Source organism: Cervus canadensis, chromosome 22 (assembly GCF_019320065.1).
Source record: "Cervus canadensis isolate Bull #8, Minnesota chromosome 22, ASM1932006v1, whole genome shotgun sequence".
Classification (NCBI taxonomy): Eukaryota; Metazoa; Chordata; class Mammalia; order Artiodactyla; family Cervidae; genus Cervus; species Cervus canadensis.
Window position 1 is genome coordinate 9,059,610 of NC_057407.1, and position 16,707 is coordinate 9,076,316.

The window sequence follows — 16,707 nt, forward strand, 5'->3', positions numbered from 1 at the left end:
TTGCCCCAGGCATTCCTTTTTATGTAAGATGTTTATTTATTTGTTCTTTTTGGGTGTGCTGGGTGTTCTTGCTTCTCAGGCTATCCTCTAGTTGTGGGAAGTAGGGGCTGCTGACTAGTTGCGATGTGGTGGTTTCTCTTATTGCTGAGCACAGACTCTAGGGGGCACATGGGCTTCAGTAGTTGTGGCACATGGGCTTAGTTGCTCTGCAGCATGTGGGATCTTCCCAGACCAGAGATCGAACCCATGTTTCCTGCATTGGCAAGCAGAGTCTTTACCACTGATCCACCAGGGAAGCTGCCAGCCATTCTTCTAAAAAATATTTTTCTGAATTATTTCATACCTATGTCTCTTCTTTCAAGTGTGCAGTATTATATAGTACATGGGCTTGGACAAGGACTATGTGGGGACAAGGAGATATGGTTTTAGGGAGACATCGCGATAATAGAATAGTGTTGATGTACTAGTGAGTAATTATCTTTGAGAAAGGACTTCGGTGCTTACAACGTGTTATTTCTTGGGATTATCCCCCAAACTTTGTGAAGTAGACTAAGCAGAGGTTTTACTTTCTTTTTTGCTTTCTAAATATTTTATTTATTCATTTATTTTGGCTATGCTGCATCTTCACTGCTGCATGCAAGCTTCTCTAGTTGCAGTGCTCAGGCTTCGCATTGCGGTGGCTTCTCTTACTGCAGAGCATGTGCCCCAGGCACGCAGGCGCCATAGTTTCAATGCATGGACTTAGTTGCACTGCATGTGGAATCTTCCTGGACCAGGGATTGAACCTGTGCCCCTGCATTGGCAGGCGGATTCTTAACCACTGGACCACCAGGGGAGTCCTGGTCAGAAGTGTTAACCTCCATTATGTGATTAAAGAACTGGTGGCATATCTTGCGGCTGACAGTACTGTTTCCTGTACTTGAGGATTTCGTGTTTCTTTCCATGGGCGTGATAGTGACGCTTTGGTTTCATCGTTGCTTTGGCAGTTGTGAAGGTGACATCTACACGTTGACAGGGCCTGAGTTAAGGAACGTTTCTGAAGTGAATGCATTTCAATGCAGTGTTGGTTTGCTACACAGCTCTCCTGGCAAGAAATGGATCTCTGCATCTGAGACACATGAACATAACTTGCCAAAGACAGGTGCTACTCTGCTAACTTCAGGAGGAGAGGGTCAAGCTTTAGGAAGGTGAGGTTAAGCAGTATTAGAAAAACTTAGTGAAACTTTCACAGAACTTAGTAAGGACCAGACATACTGCTCCCACCTCTCCAAGACTGTATCACATTTTGAATCCATTCCTATAGCCAAGAAACAACGTTTTTGAAAGCAATAATATCCAATTGCAAAGACAAACATTTCTTAATAAAAATTTGCTCATGAAGCCTTAATCAGCCAGAGAGATGGAGGAGGGTAAAAGATATCAAGACATAAGGATCTTCAGGAACCTTATTCACTTTTGCTTTCCATACTTTATTTTTTATTTACTTTGGCTGGGAATTAAGAGGTAGTGAAAGTTGCTCAGTCATGTCTGACTCTTTGTGACTTCATGGATTGTAGCCCACCAGGCTCCTTGGAATTCTCCAGGCAAAAATGCTAGAGAAGGTTGCCATTTCCTTCTCCAGGGGATCTCCCTGACCCAGGGCCTGAACCCTGGTCTCCTGCATTGCAAGCAGATTCTTTACCATCTGAGCCACCAGGGAAGCCCACAAAGAAGTGCAGAAGTGAACAAAAATGCATCAGCTCCGAATGTCACTCTGAGAAAATCTCTAGCCTGTAAGCAGGCCATTTTTAGCATGGCTTATGTGGACGGGGTGCCAAAGAATAAAGAGCTAAGAGAGAAGACAGCAAACGCAAAGTAGAACTTGACTAGTTTTCCAAGATCTTCCCTTCTGTTCAGCCAACCTCGTGATCAGGGGTCCACCTTGGCAAGAAGAGAAACTTCAGGGACACTGCTCTATGTCTGTCCACGACAGGCAGGGTTGGCAAACAGTTACCAAGTGACAAGCAGGGACCACTCAGTGCTTCCTGAGATTCAGAATAAAGCTTTGCTACAAACGAGCCTTTTGAAGGAGGCTGTTCTGGAGCCACTCCTGTCCTGAGATGCTACGACTTCCCCCTTCATCTGATGACATGGGCAGTCATCTCTCCATAGCTATTTTTTACGGAGTGCTTACTGAGAAGTCAGAAGATAAAGCTCCCCTGTCTCCCTCCCATTTTCATCATGCTGCAGAGCCTCCTGGATCCCAAGGAGGACACACAGGGTAACACTGATATTTCAAAAAGACGGAATTTGCTACTTTTGATCTAACAACTGAGAGGACTAGGGGTTGGATAGTCATCCGAGGTAGGCTACGCCACATGAGAAGTGCTGGCTTTCTCCCCCAATACACACGTGCCTTCCTTTTTTTTTTTGTCTATAAATGTATGTCAATAGGTCTATCTGTGTTAAGGGTGCCAAAGATTTCTTCACCTGGTCGTTGACCCCTGCTAACTTGACCCTAACGCCCATGGTTCTGACCTCTATGTGGAGGCCTATCCCACGGCCACGGATGCAGAGCCCCACACCAGGGTCATCTCTGGAACTGACTGAGCCCCATAGCATCCTTTGCCATGAGCCCCCCAGATCTAAACCGGCCAGCTCCCTGACCCCATATTAGGTAAAATACCCACCCTACTACTCACCCTATAGTAACCCTAACCAATCACCAAATGCCACCCTTCCAGCAGGAAGGTCTTATTATATCTGTTGCAAATTTGTCAGCAAGGAAAGTAACTCAATGTGAAGAAACTTTTAAGAAAAAAATGCAAGTAAGAGCTTTGGGTGATTAACATTTACCAGTCTACAGAGGGCTGATATAAAGGACATTTCATGGTTGCTTAAGAAAAGTAGGATGCATAGTTCAAGTTTTCTGAAGACATTGATCTGCCTTTGAAATTTTTTATTGTGACTGTAGCTAAGTGAAAAACTATTGTTTCACAGTGACTACAAGCTGGTACCAGACTGGAATTTGGTTTTCTCTCTCTGTTAAGAGAGCAAAGTTTTCTAGGAATGTTAACTTTTGATAGCAAAATATATGAATTTATTTGCTTTTAAGTGATTTATATTTGTTTTTAAAATCTTGTTACTTTGGTAAAGTTCAGTTCAGTCGCTCAGTCATGTCCGACTCTTTGCAACCCCATGAACTGCAGCGCGCCAGGCTTCCCTGTCCATCACCAACTCCCGGAGCTTACTCAAACTCATGTCCATTGAGTCGGTGATGCCATCCAACCATCTCATCCTCTTTCATCCCCTTCTCCTCCTGAGAAATCTGTATGCAGGTCAAGAGGCAACAGTTAGAACTGGACATGGAACAACAGATTAGTTCCAAATTGGAAAAGGAGTGCATCAAGGCTGTATATTGTCACCCTGATTATTTAACTTATGTGCAGAGTACATCATGAGAAATGCTAGGCTGGATGAAGCACAAGTTATAATCAAGATTGTTGGGAGAAAGATCAATAACCTCAGATATGCAGATGACACCACACTTAATGGCAGAAAGTGAAGAAGAACTAAAGAGCCTCTTGATAAAAGTGAAAAAGGAGAGTGAAAAAGTTAAAACTCAACATTCAGAAAACTAAGATCATGGCATCTGGTCCCATCACTTCATTGCAAATAGATGGGGAAACAGTGGAAACAATGACAGACTTTATTTTGGGGCTTCAAAATCACTGCAGATGGTGACTGCAGCCATGAAATTAAAAGACGCTGGCTCCTTGGAAGAAAAGTTATGACCAACCTAGACAGCATATTAAAAAGCAGAGACAATACTTTGCCAACAAAGGTCCATCTAGTCAAAGCTATGGTTTTTCCAGTAGTCATGTATGGATGTGAGTGTTGGACTATAAAGAAAGCTGAGCGCTGAAGAATTGATGCTTTTGAAGAATTGATGCTAAAGAAAGCATGATGCCAAAGATCATGCTTTCACAAAGATCTATGATTATGGCACAGGCAGATAAAGTTCATTCTACTTCTACAAAAATTAACCCCTCATTGTCAGACTTCTGCTATCCTAATGTCCTTAAAACATGTCGACAGCCTACTCCTAAATCAGGGAATTTGAAATGGATGAACAGTAACTGTAAATCAAATGGTCAGAAGCTATGGGAATTCCAAGATGGGTGCTTGGCTTTTCCTGGCTCCTTGGTAAATCTCGTTTTTTATTTGATGGGTTACACCTTCCCCTGGCTGTAGGGTTAATGCCCTCACAATGGAAAAAATAAGTTTCACTAAATATTAAATTCTAGTTTTGTTCATTAAGGTCTGTGTTCACCAAGACTCACTTCTGAGCTAGTTCCTTGATATTATGTTATATTGTTTGTTACTAAATTTAATTAAGTTATTAAAAGGGACATTCTAAGCTTGTTTCTAAAGCCTAACTTCACAATCAATCTTTGGATAAAGATCAGATGCTCCATGATCTACAGCCAGGAGATTAACACCAGGCTATAATCATTCAACAGACTAAGTCAGATAACCTAGGTATATTCTGGAATACATCTGATGGAAGTTCTTGATTTTAATTATTACTTACTTACTAATACTGTTAGCTATTATTTATTTAACCTGTTTTACAAAATTGTTGTCTCTTACATTACTAAATGTGTGACTGAGTCTTTGATAAAATGATGATACATACTTCCATATGATATCAATGATTATAACAGTATAACTCTAGATATGGGAAGAAGGATCAAGAGGGAATATTTTTCTGAACCATAAGAGACTGCTAGTAAGGCAATATGGTATAGAACCTCTGCTACTCACAAGGTATAGTTCAGTAATGGCACATTGAGTAGCCAATTAGAAAAATCTTTGAATATCTGGGAATGAGCATTCCTAGCATGATGGGAATCCAAACCTGTCTGCTCAGAGAGCTGGGTGGAATGTAGAGTGCCAGGGTCTGAACATGGGTGGGAAATGAATGTCCAGAGTATTTCAGAAAGGAGTGAGTTTATTAAGAACAAAGAGCAGACATACCGAGGGCACTGTAAGCACCCCTGACAGACTAGGGAGAGCCAACCTCTTTCGTGGATTAGTAGCCAATTTTTGGGGTCTTGAGACAAAGAAAAGTCCTGTTGGAAGGGTGGCATTAGGTAATTGGTTAGCTTGCTACAGGGTGAGTACTAGGGTGGGTATTTTTACCTAGTATAGGGTCAGGGGTCCCCTGGAGAAGGGATGGCCTGCCCATTCCAGTATTCTAGCCTGGAGAATTCCATGGACTGTATAGTCCATGAGTCTCAAAGAACTGGACATGACGGAGTAACTTTCACTTTCACGGGGTCAAGGATTTGGGGGTTTAGATCGGGGGGTTCACAGCAATAGTTGCTAGGGTGCTTAGTTCCAAAGATGACCTCGGTGTGGGGCCCTGCATCTGCGGCCTTGGTATAGGGCTCCACATTCTCCCCTCTTTTTATCTATGAGCCAAATCTTTGACTCCTCAACACCCTGCACATGATCAACTGATTACCTATCCCTGTCTTGGGTCATGGGGACCCAGGTCATTGGGGAACGGGGTGAAGACTGCTCCTGGATTCTTCATGCTGGACAAGGAGAGCATGTCCTAGCTCCCAGTGTCTACTCTCTGTTGGGGTGCATTTACGATCATCGGCAGTGTATGCGAGGTACGTGTGATCCTTCTTCCACTTCTCGTTGCTCTGCCTTTGACTCTGGCCCGCTCACCCCCTGGTATCCTTTGAAGGGTTCTCTCCATGTCCTTACTGCATCCATGGATGTGTTCACTCTGCATGTGTTCACACGGGGAGAGGGAAACTGTTATCCATACCTCAAGAACTGCTGTCACCTGGAATGCACAAAGAGGGATCAGACAGCAAGCTGGTAAGCCCTGCTTTGTGACTTTAAGATTTCCCTAAAGATTTAAAATTTCTACATAGGAAATTAATGAAGGGATAAAAGCCGTTTTCAAAGCATTATTTGAGGAGATATATACATATTAATATATATTGTTGTTGTTTAGCTTTTGTGTCCAACTCTTTGTGACCCCATGGGCCATAGCCCACCAGGTTTCCCCTGTCTTTGGGAGTGTCCCAGGCAAGAATACTAGAATGTGGTTTTTTTTTCCTTCTCCAGGGCATCCTCCAACCCCAGGGATCAAACCCACATCTCCTGCATTGGCAGGCAGATTCTTTACCACTGAGCCACCAGGGAAGCATAAACATATAGAAGAATTGCTAGATTTGGGAGTATGTCCATAGTCCTTACAATAGATTTCAAATGTCTTTCCAAAATGGCTCTCAATTTGTATTCCCAGAAGCAGTATATGGAAGATGTACATCCTCAATATCCTCTCTTTGCTTGCAAAGTTTATACCTTTTTGGAGTTCATTAGTCATTTGGGTTGCATCTTCAGGGAGCTGCCTTTTATTTTCGCAAATTGCTTGCCCTCATCTAAACTGCTTTTCTTGAGATTTTTACATACTGTGTATACCGGTCTTATTTTTTGCATACTTTACAAATATTTTCTTCCAGATTTTTGCCTGCCCTTCTCAAGTTTGGGCTTCCCTTGTGACTCAGCTGGTAAAGAATCCACCTGCAATGCGGGAGACCTGGGTTCGATCCCTGGGTTGGGAAGACCCCCTGGAGAAAGGGAAAGGCTACCCGCTCCAGTATTCTGGCCTGGAGAATTCCACGGACTGTATAGTCCTTGGGGTCACAAAGAGTCGGACACGACTGAGCGGCTTTCACTTGTCTCATGTTTGTCTTTGGCAAAATCTAACAAACTGTATATACTTAGGTCCTCTGAACTCCCAGTGCCACAAGGGAATTTATTGACGGTGCACCTTCAATGATTAAAAATAAACTGGTTGTTTTTGCGGCATTGTAAAAACAGGTTGTAATTGCCACATATTAGGAACCACCTCACTGCCCAAATCTAAGGGACTGTTTAAATTGCTATGGTAGAGCCACATAATAAACTATTGTGCAACCTTAATTTTTCTTAACATGGGAGCATTCTGTTTAGATAAGAAGTTATTTCCAGTGTTTTTGAGATAAACTATAGTTTGAAATACAAAGAACTAATATATAAGTAAGCTTAGCAGATTTCCTTTCAAATCTTTTTTATAATTTTATTTAATTAATTGATTTGTTTTTGACCTATTTTATTTTAATGAATTGATTTGTTTTTGACCACACTGGGTCTCCGTTGCTGTGCCACAGGCTTTCTCTAATCACGAAGAGCAGGGGCTACTCTTCCTTGTGCGGAGCAGGCTTCTCATCGCAGTGATTTCTCTTGTTGTAGAGCACAGGTTCCCGGCGCACAGGTTTTAATAGCTGCAGTTCAGGGCTCTAGAGCACAGGCTCAGTAGTTGTGGCTCAAAAGCTTCATTGCCCTGCGACACGTGGACTCTTCCCAGACCAGGGATCAAAGCCCTATCCCCTGCATTGGCAGGCAGATTCTCAACCACTGGACCACCAGGGAAGTCTACTTTTCAAATCTTTTGCTCTCTGTATCATACGTAAGAAATCTCAGCCTACTCTAAATCATAAAGATTTATTTCCTTGCAATAATTTTATTTCATATTTTTCAATTCATAGAAAATCTTTTAATCAATTTTTAAATTGAAGTACAGTTGATTTACAATGGTGTGTTAGAAACAACAAAGTGATTCAGTTGCAAATATATATATAATCTTTTCTTTAAAATAATCTTTTAAAATTACTCTTCCCCATTATAGTTTTTCATAGTGTACTGAAACAGTTCCCTGTGCCATGTAGTGGGAACTTTTGTTTATCCATTCTATATATAATTGCTTTAATGTCCTAAACCCTGTATCCCAATCCATCCCTCCCCCAATCTCCTCCTGCTTGGCAACCACCAGTCTCTTTTCTATGACCTTGATCCTGTATCTATTTCAGAGATAAGTTCATTTAGCTCATATTTAATATTCCACACATAAGTGATAACTTATGGTGTTTGTCCTTCTGATAATTCATTTAGTATGATAATCTCTACTTACACCCACATTGCTGAAAATGGCATTATTTCCTTCTTTTTAATGGAAGAGTAGTATTCCATTGTGTATATGTACCACATCTTTAGCATTTTGCTCTGTTGGTGGGCATTTACACTGTTTCCACGTCTTGGCTATTGTGAGAACTACTGCTGTGAACATAAGGGATGCATATAACTATTGGAATTAGAGTTTTGTCTGAATATATGCCAAGGCTTGCTAAGTCACTTGGCATTTCTGTTTTTGGTTTTGTGACAAATATTCATCAGGTTTCCATACTAATTTCCAACATAGTGGCTGCACCAACCTACATTCCCAATAACATTGTAGGAGTGTCCCATTTTCTCCACACCCTCTAGAGCAGTTGTTAGCTATAGACCGCTTAATGATGGCCATTCTGACCAGTATGGACTAGTACCTCGTGGCAGTTGTGATTTGCATATCTTGGCTGAGCTGGGTCTTCCTTGCTGGGTGGGCTTTTCTCTAGTTTCAGTGAGTGAGGGCCACTCTCTAGTTGCAGTGCGCGGGCTCCTCATTGCGGTGGCCTCGCGTGTTATGAAGCACGGGCTCCAGAGCTCAGCTGAATGGATGGGGCACACAGCTCAGTCGCTCTGCAGATGTGGGATGCTCCCGGAGCAGGAATCGAACCCAAGTCTCCTGCATTGGCAGGTGGACCCCTTGAGTCACAAGGGAAGCCCTGATTTGCATTTCTATACAAATCTCAGGTATGGGCTAACCGGGTCATAAACCAGCTCTCCTTTTAATGCTTTTAAAGGATCCCCCCTTATTGTTCTCCATACTGTCTGGTACCAATTTCCATTGCCAGCAACAGAGGAGGAGTGTTCCCTTTATCTACGCTCTCTCCTGCATTTATTGATTATCGCCTTTTTAATGGTGGCTATTCTGGCTGAAGGGAGATGATTCTTTGCTATTGTTTTCATTTGAGTTTCTCTGCTTATTAACGTGCAGCTGCTGTTCGTAGGCTTTTGTTTGAAACAGTGAACACTAAAATTTACCTGTTGAAATTGGCATCTAAAAGGTTGGTATTGTTTTGAATTCATTTCTGATACCTACCCCAGGACATTTCTTCAGGGCAATTATCATTGACAGTCCCACAGTCCGGGTGAGTAGTGAGTCCTGGTGAGTGCCCAGAAGCACCACTTTTCGTGTTGTTGTTACAAAAAACCACCACAAGGTGGCAGAATTCTGAACTGGCAACTATGGTTACAATGTCCCGGAGCCACAGGGACAATCCTCTTTCTGGGTTGTCAGAGTGGGATGGATGTGCCAGTAGAAACACCCAAGGACTTGTGTCTTTTGACTTATTCCCACTTACCCTTCAACCTCCAGTCAGTCCTAACCTCTGATATACAGGTGTCCTGAGGGTGCTAACATCCGTAGCTGCGGTCCCTCTAAGACAAATGGCTGGAGTTGGGAAACCCAGCACCAGGAGACCAGAAGGCTGTTTCCCAAACCCTGAAAATCCATGACATTTTGAGTGCACCTGCCTTCATTTAGCTGTTGGAGGGCCCACATGGGTCTGGAGATTGTGGTCCCACCGGGAGAAGGCAGGCACTCCAGGTCCGGGTGGGGTGAGGTTCATTTACTCTCATATTCTTCTAAATTCTACCATCCCCCTGGCTGTGTTTCCATGAAACCCAAGGCTGCACAGGCTCCACGCTTATGACTCCACTCCAGTTCACCGAGGTCTAAAAGGAATGTAGTAAGCATTTATTTTTCCCCCCTTTTAAAAAATTATATTTTAATATTTTATTTGCATTGAGGGGATTCTCTATATTCTGTGTCTGTTCATTGTGCAGAAGCTTGATTCACTTATGCATGTGACTTTATCTAGTTTGTGTGTGTATGTGTTTTGAGATGGGGTTTCCTAGAAGTAAATTCAGAGTGCTGAATACGTTGCCCTGTACTAATGACAGGTCCATTTTACTTACCTATTTTAGGTATTTTGGTATGTCTCCGTGAATGGTTCATAGGCTCGCAAAGACTCAGACGTGACTGAAGCGACTTAGAATGCATACACACGCGCATGTGAAAATCAGCCTCGCAGTTGCTCTCTCCACCCCAGCCCCCGACTCTTTCCATCTGGGAATCCTGAGTTTGTTTTCTAGGTCTGTGAAGTCTCTTTCTGTTTTGTAAATGAATTCAATTCTGTCCAATTGAAAATGCCTCCTCTTGTGGGTATCATGTGAAACATGTCTTTCTGCATCTGTAGAACTTGAGTTAGTATGATTGTGTCTGGGTCCATCCATGTTGCCGCTAATGTCCTAATTTCATTCTTTTATATGAAAACTTCATATTCTATTGTATACATGGACCAGATAGTCTTTATCTCCCCACCCATCCCTGGATATTTTGGTTGCTCCCCAATCTTGGCTACTGACAGTAGTGATGCAGTGATTGATGGGGTGCATGGGTGCTCTCAAGCGATGGTGTTGTCCAGATATCCTCCCAGGTGTTGACTGGTGAACCAAGCACTACATCTCTTTATAGTGCTTTCAGGAACATACTTGCTGTTTTCCATAGTGCCTTGTACTGATTTCCATTCCAAGCAACACAGGAGGATTGTCCCTTTTATCTACACCCTCTCCCACATTTATTGCCTGTAGCCTTTCTAATGATGTCTACTCTGACCTGGGTGAATGATACCTCCTTGTTTTTATTTGCATTGCTCTGCCTGGTAGAATGTCCACGATTTGTTCCTCGGCTTTTGTGTCAAACAGTGCCGGTAAAAGTTACTCATGGAAAGTTTCTTGGAAGGTTGGCCCCGTTGTAAATTCGTTTTCGATTACCTGCCACAGGACATTTCATGATAACTTCTGCCATTTACAGCCCGGCACCTGGAATACTGAGTGCCCAGAAGCACAGATGTTCATGTTGTTGTTACAAGAAATGGCCACAAGGTGGCAGCATTTCCTCGCTCCAAACTCGGTTTACGGGGGCACCAGGAGCCACAGGACAGTCCTGTCCCTGGGTTGTGAATTAGAGTGTGATGTGCCAGAACAAACACCCGAGGACTTGTGTCTCTTGACTTCCTCCAGCTAGCCCTTCACTCTTCGGACCAATCTGAAACTCGGGAATACCGGAGCCCTGAGGTAGCTAATGTCTGGAGCTGTGGTCTAGCAAATAAAAAGGCTGGACGTGGGAGACAGCCGTCTGGAGACGTGAAGAGCAGAAGACACTTTTCCAAACCCAGAGGATCCGCAACACTTTGGGTGCAACTGCCTTCGTTTAGCTGTTGGAGAGCCCGTCAGGATCTGGAGATTGTGGTCCCATCTAGAGGAGACAGAAATTCCAGGTCAAAAAGGACTCATTTACTCCCATGTCTTTTTGAAATTCTGCCATCCCCTGCTGTCTTTCCTTGGAACCCAAGCCTGGGCGGGATCCATGCTTATGACACCACTCCAGGTCACGGAGTCCTGAGGGGAATATAGTAGGCATTTCTTTTTTCTTTTTCAATTATATTTTGATCTGATACTCAAATAGAGAGTATTCACTGTATTGTATTTTATATTCGCATAGAGGGGATTTACTATATTGTGTTTCATCTCATTGTGCAGAAGCTGAATTCACATATGCCCATAATTGTATCACGTGTGTGTGTGGTGTTGGTTTTTTTCCCTAGAAATAATTATTAAGTGCTGAATATGTACTGTTTGCTATAAACTAGCTCCTTCCTTATGTATTTTATCTATTTGGCTGTGTCTATGTTAAAATTAACATTACCATTGTTCCCTCCACCCTGCCCACTATTCCTTCCACTGGGAATTATCAGTCTGTTTTCTAGGTCTGTGAGTCTCTTTCTGTTTGGTAAATGAAGTCATTTCTATCAAATTTGAATTCTGTCTCTTGCGGCTATCATGTGACATATGTCTTTCTCTGCCTGCATAAGTTCAGATGGTACGATTATGTCTGGTCCATCTAAGTTGCTGCTAATATCCTGATTTCATTCTTTCATGTGAAAAACTAATATTCTATTGAATATTTGTACCAGATACTCTTTATCCCCTCACCCGTCCCCGGACATTTTGGTTGCTCCCCAGTCTTAGCTATTGTCAGTAGAGGTGCGGTGGCCAATGTGGTGCAAGGGTGTTCTCAAGGGATGGTGTTCCCCAGATATACTCCCAGGTGTGTGATGGTCGGGCCAGTCACTAGGTCTCTTTGTAGTTCTTTCAGGAACCTGCTTACTGTTCTCCATAGTGCCTGCTACCAATTTCCATTCCCAGCAACTTTGGAGGTGTGTCTCCTTTTATCTAAGTCCTCTCCTGCATTTATTGCTTGTAGTCTTTCTGATGATGGCTATTCTGAGTGGGAAGAGGTAATAATTCCTTGTCATTGTTGTTTTTGTCTGAATGTCTCTGCATAGTAGCATGTCAAGCATCTGTTCCTAGAATTTAGATTCAAACAGTGCCAGTAAAATTTACTCATGGAGAAAGGCTTCTGGAAGGTCAGCTGCTTTTTGAATTCTCTTTCGATTACCCAGCCCCAGACAGCTCTTGAGGGCAGGTGTCACGTACAGCCCCGCAGGCCTTGTGACTGAATACCGAGTGCCTGGAAGCACCAGTTTTCATATGTTGTTCTGAGAAGCAGCCACAAGGGGAAGCGTTTCTTCATTACAAACTCAGTTTACTCAGGCGGCTAGGGCCACAGGGTGAGTCCTGTTTCTGGGTAGTTAAGTAGAGTGGGATGTGCCAGAAGAAACACCCAAGAACTTGTTCTCTTGACTTCCTACCGCTTACCCTTTACCTTCCAGACTGATCCTAACCCCTGCAACACTGGTGCCCTTAGGGTGATCTGTCCGGAGCTGTGGTCACTCTAGGCAAAAAGGCTGGAGGTGGGAGACAGCAGCAGCACAGCTGGGAAGAATGGAAGACGCTTTTCCAAACCCAGAAGATCCACTGCATTTTGGATGCACCTGGCTTCATGTTGGAGTGCCAGCCTGGGTCTGGAGGTTAAGGTCCCATCCACAGGAGCCAGGCCTTCCGGGGTCATACCTGAATGGTCTAGTGGTTTTTCCCTACTTTCTTCAATTTAAGTCTGAATTGGCAATAAGGTTTCCTATTAAGCACATGTTAAATTTTAAGAAATAAAAGTTATTTTAAAACCTTTTTTAAAAAAGCCAGTTTTAAGAGGAAAATTTTACACATTCTTAAGAAGTAAAAAAGTGCACATGACAAGACCTTCACCATTCCTAATTCTTAGAAAATGCAAATCAAACCAACGACCAGGTATCATCTGACAGTAGTCAGCCCAAGGTTTACAAACAATAAATCCTGGAGAAACCGTGCAGAAAAGAGAACCCTCCTACACTCCTACTCAGAATGTAAGTTTCTAACAGCCTACATACAGAATGCTACAGAGGTGGCTTGAAGAACTAAAACAAGAGTCACAGGACCATCCTGCAATCCCACTCCTAGGTGTACTTATGGAGGAACCCATCGTTCCAAGGACACATGCACCCCAATGTCCCCCGTGGCACTATTTACACCAGTCAAGGCATGCAAGTGTCCAAAATGTCCATCCACTCACCAGCAGATCCTGCAAATCTGCTACATACATACGGTGGACGGTTACGCGGCCATAAAAGAGAATGAAACCATGCCATCGGCAGAGACCTGAATGGGCGTGGGGATGATCACACCAAGTCAGATGGAGAAAGACAAACCATCCCATGGTATCGCCTATAGGTGAAGTGGGGTAATGGACACAAATGAACTAATTTACCGAAGAGAAACAGACTCCCCAACTTTGGAAGTTTTATAGAGTCACCAAAGGGCAAGTTTATTTTTTAGGCTCCAAAATCACTGCAGATGGTGACTGCAGCCATGAAATGAAAAGACACTTGCTCCTTGGAAGAAAAGCTATGACCAACATAGACAGCATATTAAAAAGCAGAGACATTACTCTGCCGACAAAGGTCCATCTAATCAAAGCTATCTTTTTTCCAGTGGTCATGTATGGATGTGAGAATTGGACTATAAAGAAAGCTGAGTGCCAAAGAATTGATGCTTTTGAACTGTGGTGTTAGAGAAGACTCTTGAGAGTCCCTTAGACTGCAAAGAGATCAAACCAGTCCATCCTAAAGGAAATGAGTCCTGAATATTCATTGGAAGGACTGATGCTGAAGCTGAAACTCCAATACTTTGACCAGCTCATGCGAAGAGCTGACTCATTGGAGAAGACCCTGATGCTGGGAAAAACTGAGGGCAGGAGGAGAAGGGGATGACAGAGGATGAGATGGTTGGATGGCATCACCGACTCGATGGACGTGAGTTTGAGTGGGCTCTGGGAGCTGGTGATGGACAGGGAGGCCTGGCATGCTGCAATCCATGGGGTCACAAAGAGTCGGACACGACTGAGTGGCTGAACTGAACTGAACTGAAAAGGCAAGTTTGGGCAGGGGAGATATAAATGAAAAGGTTGGGATTAAAAAATACACCATAATATATCATATATACATATATATCTACATATTTTATCTATATAAATATATAGATAAATATGTATAATATCTATGCATAAAAGATAAGTGACAGAGACTGACTGGATAACTCAACACACTTTAACAACCTATATGAAAACAGCATCCGAAAAAGAATAGATACATGTTTATATATACCTGGATTATGTTGCTGTATATCTCAAACACACACAACATTGTAAAGTACTCTATTATAATAGAAAATAGAATTTTGTTTAAAAGAAATAAATGGAAACAAATGCCTACTTTATTACCCTCAGGCCTCGGTGACCTGGGCTGCTGTCACATCCTCACAGCCTGAGCAGGCTTGGGTCCCAAGGCTGGACTGTCCCAGGGCTGAGGGAGCTAGGGAGTCGGGGCAGCCGATGAGCCTTCCTTGGATCTGTAGCGCCTGGTCCCCCCTCCACGGGACCCCAAACTCCAGATCCAGGCCGGCCCTCCCATAGCTACTGCAAGCCTACAGCACCCCAAAACTGATAGATGCCCTGGGCTTGAAGAGCTATGAAAAGTCACTCTTGTTTGATATCTCCTGGTGGTGGGGTTTCCCTCCTTGGAGTCCTTCCACCAATCTATGGCATCACCCCCAGCAAAGCACTTTCCTGGGGTTAAGATTTGACTGGAAAGTGAAGGGGAAGGAAGATGAAGTAGTGAGCCCTTGGCTGTTTCTCAGACACTTTTCACTCAAATTTACAATCCAGGAACCCATCTTCCTTTCACTAAGGCTCTGATTACCCAGAGCTGGGTCTGAAGAAGTGTGTCCCTCTTGTGGCCATTGCTAGTAACAATGACCTGAAAACCAACCAGTCCATCCTAAAGGAAATCAACCCTGAATTTTCACTGAAAGAACTGATGCTGAAGCTGAAACTGATATTTTGGCCACCTGATGCGAAGAACTGACTAATTGGAAAAGACTCTAATGCTGGGAAAGATTGAAGGCAGGAGGAGAAGGGGGCGACTGAGGACAAGATGGCTGGACGACATCACTGACTCGATGGACATGAGTTTCAACAAACTCCGGAGATGGTGAAAGACGGAGAATCCTGGAGTGAGTCCATGGGCTCACATAGAGTTGGACACAAGGGAGCAACCGAAGAGCAACAACAAAAGATAGATATTTAATATTCACAAGGCCTGGGGGGTTATAAACGACCCCTGTGCTGGAGGAATAGCCTGTGGTAGGTAATAGTAAAATTATTCAAATCAGCGATGACTTTCAAAAGTCAATTTCAAAAGGTAAATTTTATGCATCCAAACTGAAAACACAAATTTCTGATTCTTAATTTCCCATTCCTAAATCTTAGAGAAATGCAAATCAAAGCAACAACAGGGTATTATCTGACAGCAGTCAGTACAAAGTCTACAAAGAATAAATGCTGGAGAAGCCCTAGGCAAGAAGGGAAGCGTCCTACACAATTGCTAAGAGCCGCTATAAAGAGGGCAACAGAGGAGGCTTCAAAAACTAAAACAAGAGCGACCATACCATCCGGCAATCCCACTCCTAGGTGTACATATGGAAAAAACCATCTTTCAAAAACACACAGGCACCCCAACTTTTACTGCAAAACTATTGACAACAGCCAAGGCACTCGAGCATCCAAATTGCCCATTCACACACCAATGAATACAGAAGGTATGCTACATCCCTACAATGGACTATGACTCAGCCATTAAAAAAAAAGTGAAATCATGTCACCTGCAGTAACCTGGATGGATCTGGAGATGATCACACTAAGGAAGTCAGACAGAGAGAGACAAATATCCTATGATATCACTAATAGGCAATATCGAAAAATGGATACAACTGAAATAATCTAACAAACAGAAACAGACTCCCTTACACTAGAAGCAAATTTGTGCTTAATCGCTCAGTTATGCCCCACTCTTTGAGACCCCATGGACTGTAGCCCGCCAGATTCCTCTGTCCCTGGGGATTCTCCAGGCAAGAATACTGGAGTGGGTTGCCATGCCCTCCTCCAGGGGATCTTCCCAACCCAGGGATTGAACCCAGGTCTCCAGCATTGCAGGTGGATTCTTTACCGTCTGAGCTACCAGGGAAGCCCGTACACTCACCAAATGGAAAGCTTGGGCAGGAGGAGATATAAAAGATATGGTTGGGATTAAAACACACAATAAAATATCATATATATATATATATATATATATATATATATACACACACATTATGTATCTATATACT